The following is a 5,437-nucleotide window of genomic DNA, read 5'->3' as shown; positions in this document are numbered from 1 at the left end:
GGGAAGAGGAGGGGGGAGCCAGGAAATTCCAGCTGCTATGGCAGCTGGAGCAATGGGGGAACAGTAGCCAGTGAGACCTGAAGGGCCACACGTTAACCTCTCACAGGATGTACGTGGTCTGTAGGCCACCAGTTGGACAGCCCAGTGCTAACTGAAAGCGAGCAGGCCAAGCAAGGTGCTAAACACGAGTACTTTTCACTTTGGTGAGCACTAGTATATAGAAATACACGAATTAACAAAGACATCAATGGGCATTTTTCTGGCTGTTTCCTTGCTGTTCTGTAGCATTCACTGGGTTTCAATCAGAGTCCTCCAGGGAGCCCAACGTCCACCGTTACTGCACCTCGCTTCTTTTTTGAATTAGGGACTTTCTTTTCCAGATAGTTTTGGTGTTATTCCTTGGTTGGCCCAATGGTCAAAGGGGACCCCTGACATGTGAGCACGCCCTCCTCTTTAGTTGGTCTAATAAAAGATATCACGTCTACTCAAAGAACCATGTCTGCCTATGTCACAGCTACAACCAAAACCCTGCCCTCTCTTTCACCCTTTTGCCCAGGCTTATTGTGTCCGTGAGTATACTCCCCAACTTCTCATCCTTTGTACTTTTAACAATGGTACTAACACCTTGGCTGTAGACTAACACCCCCCCCCCCACCATTGTAGATGTATGCTGGTTTTCCCTAGGCTTCAATCATCCCATTGAGATGCCTGAAGGAAGGGCTTTCCCTTAAATGGATGGCATTCATGCATGATTAGTCCTGTGTAACCACCCCCAGGAATTTCAACCCAACATGGGAGACCGAAAGACAATAGAGAACGCAAACAAGCAGGCTGACACAGGTATACACTAACTCACCTCAAGATCAAACAGCATGCCTTAGTTGTACCCTACACCAGTTCCCAAACTGTCATAGTACCATTTGCAATACATCTTGCTGCCTACATTTTCTACTGATACTATTATTTCAGAGTAGTTTCAGAGTCATATTTTCAATATATAAAAAGTAAGTACACATACCTTTTTAAAATGACTTAAAGTGTCAGGCCCCAGACAATTCAAGTTAGGACTATCTCTTTGCCTCATCTTTTCTTCTAATGCTTCCCTAATAGAAACACTCTTAAGATATAAGAAAAACTAAGAGAAAATGAAATTGCTTCTGCAGACATGTCACATTTGACACGGGACTAACCCCTTTGGTTCAGTCGGTCAATAAATCTCTTGAAAACATAATATACTGACTAAGATGCCTACAATGATGGAACATAGAGTAAATCAATGGCGTGAAACAGTTAATGACATTTTTGTTGAAGAAAAGTGCTGTGTAGGCCTAATGGCTGCTTGTCTAAAACAAATCACCCCTTTGTTTTTACATGACAAAGATCCCTATTTCACCAACAATCCCACACTAAGGAAATAAATAGAAACCCTGAAAAACTGCATACCAAAATATATTGTATTAAAAGTAGGAAAAATATTTTAAAAAATAAATCTTATTTTTGGAAACTGAAGCAGGTCCTTAGATTACTATCAAGTCTGTAAAGAATTACAAAGTGAATGACTATGCTATTTAGTATAAAATTCATCCTAAAGTCTTTAGGATTTGAATGGAGAATAGTTACTGGGTGGTGAACTTCACAGTCCCTTGGAGCGGGACTGCACGAGTAATGCAAAAGGCTCCACACAGAGGTGAATTTTACTTTGTGTACAATCTAATCCCTGTCCCCATAAACACTGAACTGATAATGGTTTATATAGGGTTGGGAAGAAAAGGCTTAAAGCGGACAAATGGATTAGTATATACATTTTGTGAAGTGGGGAGGGGAGGTGGAAATTGCCCATCCCAAAGACAACTAGGGGTAAGTCCAAAACACCACATTGGCAGAATGTAGTCTTTGCTCCCAAAACAGTTTATCTACAGATTCTTTAATTAAAAAAATGTAAAAGCAACCTTGGAAGCAGTATGCATGGTTCCCCCTTTCCAGGCCAATGCTTTTATTACTGGGCTAGAGAATCAAATTCCCTCTGTTGCTTTCTTTCATCGGCCCCATGAATCTTGCATTATTGATGGCACAGCTTCAAAAGGAAAGGGTAGTGAATGGCATCATCTTCACTTAATTTATAGTCTGGTGGCCAGAACTGTGTTTGAAATGTGGGGTTGACCTCACCAAGTTGAGGAAGACATTATATGTAGGTCTCCCTCCTTCTGGCTGGGTAGCTAGCCACTAGGTCAGGGGTGGGCAATTATTTCAGGTGGAGGGCCGCTTACTGAGTTTTGGCAAGCCACTGAGGGCCGCATGACAGGTAGCCAGGGGCAGATAAATATATTTTTTCTAAATTTTGTAGGTGCCCCACGGGCCAGATAGAAAGGCCTGGCGGGTTGCATCTGGCCCACAGGCCACATTTTGCTCGCCCCTGTACTAGGTAATCATCAGGATAAAAATAAGTGATCCGGTCATCCATGCCTAAAGGAACAGCTTATGAGGGGGCTTCACATACAATGCTGCAAAAGTGCCTAGATCTGAGAGAAAGGTAATATTTTACATACCTCTTTCTTCACTGTTTTCTATTGCTGGGGGCTGGATCAGGCCCCCACCTGCTCCATGCAGTGCCTGTTACGAACCCTATACTAGGACCCATAATTCCACCCTGGTGCTGTGCAAAGGACTTAGGTGCCTAAGTTGGGTTTAGGAATGCCTCTCTTGGGCCTGGCACAAAACATTTTGACATCTAATTCCCTTTGTGGAGCTGGTCCCTAATGTCTAGTGTTAAAAATGGAGAAAATTTTAAAGCCAGATGAAATGCCCAGAAAACAGAATATCAGCGAGGGACGCTAAAATCGACAACACATTTTGTCCGTTTTGCAGATATCATGGAATGGGATCTCAAGGAACTTCTGACTTTCTGTAAGCTTCACTAGCTTTGAAGTATCACACAGGAATGCTTCATCATTAGGACTAAACACAAGAAAAATAAAGGCTTAAAATTGAAACTGTCCATGAACTCACAAGTACTTGCTTTTGTTATAGATTGCATAGATTGCAGGACCGTACTTTCAATGATGTCAGAGCAGTATAACTAGATGTGTTCAAAGACAGAAGAACAAGTAATAAGTGTTTAAATGGTATGTAGCGGCTTAAAAATACTATCATTAAGTTATGAAAACGGATTCTCCTAGAACATTAAAACATAAAAACTGCCCATTAAATGAAAAAATGAATAATTGGCACTACTGAGTTGTGACTCTTCATAACCCATGCAGAAAAGTAGCAAATGAGATACAGGAAAAAGTCTTTGGAAGCGGAATTTAATTTGTACTGTAATACTATCATGGTCAACTACAGTATGAAACCCGCAGAAAGATAAATAATAGTAAAGGTCTAAAACCCAAGATAGGAAGGAAATTCTGTGTTGTGATTGAAACCTGTATCCTTAAATTACCTGATGGGGCTTTGATACTGAGGTACATGTCCTAAGAGCTGCGCAACACCAACATGCAACAGGATGAGCTTAAAGCCAAAGTCTTATCTATAATCTTCACTTTTTTCCTGTGGTTAAATGAAACTTCCTACACATGTGGAAGAGAAAAGGGAGAATAGTTCACAGACTAGGCCTTATGGTCGACTGTTACACCACACTTACGCTCATTTAATACTCCTGACTTCACTGGAAGCGTACAGATACAGATAGGTCAGACTGCAGAAGTTGGCCTTCTGATTTAAAAAGATGTACTTGTTATATATTTATCTTAATCCCAGAACTTCACTGTTTTGATGCGAGACTGGCTGGAAATACAATGGGTCACATACAATATGGGGAGGGTTTAATGAATATGCTAAGGGTTTAGCACATCCACAATTCTAAGGCTTTAGCACATCCACATTCAGCTTTTCAAAGCTAGCAGTCCCTAGTGTCATTTGGGCTGGGTCTGATAGCACTTCAAAATAATGTGGTGAGATATGGCAGCACAAGCAGATCCAGGATTTTGCAAGGGATGGGGGGTTAGGGGCAGTGACTGGTGCTACAAGGGTAGCTGTGCTCCCCACTCTCAGCCCCACACCAGGGCAGGCAGACCAGGCTGGGGAAGCAGTATCCGGGGCCTTTTTAATGTCCCCAAAGCAGGTAAGAATTCCCCTCCCCATCCACTCCACCACCACCTCAACTACCTGCTGCTATCCCTGCTGTCCTGGGGGTGAGTGCAGCTCCAGTGCCACTCCAGCAGGGCTGCACAGAGGTTGGGCTCAGCCAGGGACAGCAGGAGCAGTGGCAGCAGGCAGGCAAACAGGTGGGTTCCTCCTTACCCACTCAAGCTCCCAGACTACTGTGGAGCACTTGGGTGGCCCAGGCAGGGAGGGAGAACTCACCTGCTGCTGTTGACACTGTCCCAGGCTGAGTTCAGCCCCTGTGCAGCCTGGCAGAAGCAGCCCTGGAGATCCCCTTGCCCCACAGGACAGTGGGGACAGTAGCAACAGCAGGCAGATGCATGAGAGATGAAGGGACATGCCTCTGAGCACAGAGGGTATTGGAAGGGTGGTGGGGATTCTTACCTGTTTTGGGGATTGTCTCCAGCTGATGCTCCTGCCATGTGGTCAAAAACAGTGCTGTTGAACACCATCTGGATCCACCCCCACATAGCAGCACAGTTTAGAACAGGGGTGGGCAAAATACGGCCCAGGGGCCAGATCTGGCCCACCAGGCCATTCTATCTGGCCCATGGGGCCCCTAAAAATTTTAGAAAATTAATATTTATGTGCTCCTGGCTGCCTGTCAAAGATGACAGGAGCCAGGGGCAGTAGCACCCAGGGGAAGCTGGTGGCAGGATCCAGCAGCAAGGCCCACCCAGGCCCGCCCCCACCAACCAGAAGCCCCTGCCTAGCAGAGGCTTCTGGCTTGGGACCGTGTGGCTGTTCCTGCTTCCCTGCACCAGAGAGGGAAATGCAGTCTTCAACAGCTTGCCAAAACTCGGTAAGCGGCCCTCCACCTGAAATAATTGCCCGTCCCTGGTTTAGAAGAAGACTAGTGTGTGAGGAACATTAGCTGCAGGAAATTAAGGTTTATTCCACACTACAGATTTTAACTGGCATAGCTAGGTCAAGCTAAAGGTGTGAAAATCTCTTTGTCCTCCCTTCCATTGGCCAGACCCACACCTCATGTAGATTCACTCCTCATGTGGCCCATCGGTTTGGCTAGTGTCACCTAGGAGCTATGCCAGCAGTAAAAAGCTCCATCCCACTGCACCTCCATGAAGAGGCTACAACTGCATAGGTATAAAACCGTCCTGAACTTGTTTCAATGTAAGAGGGGATGCAAGAATAGCCCAACACCTGTAGTCTGTGAAGTGTGGCTCTATTCAAGTAAAGTGATGTTTTGGATCAGCATGTGAGCTCAGTAGTTTAACTAGGGCAGGGTGAAAGGGCCAGCTGCCCCGAGTGCCATCTT

The 5,437-nt window shown here is 45.0% G+C and overlaps 1 protein-coding gene across 5 annotated transcripts in view; it reads right to left on the bottom strand.

Annotated features, from left to right (window-relative positions):
- The window catches only part of VTI1A (vesicle transport through interaction with t-SNAREs 1A), a 346,832-nt gene that overhangs the window by 81,046 nt on the left and 260,349 nt on the right, over positions 1 to 5,437 (bottom strand). The gene's annotated exons all lie outside the window — the stretch shown is intronic.

Source organism: Alligator sinensis, unplaced genomic scaffold, assembly GCF_000455745.1.
Source record: "Alligator sinensis unplaced genomic scaffold, ASM45574v1 scaffold559_2, whole genome shotgun sequence".
Classification (NCBI taxonomy): Eukaryota; Metazoa; Chordata; order Crocodylia; family Alligatoridae; genus Alligator; species Alligator sinensis.
This window is presented reverse-complemented; position numbering and strand designations above follow the sequence as displayed.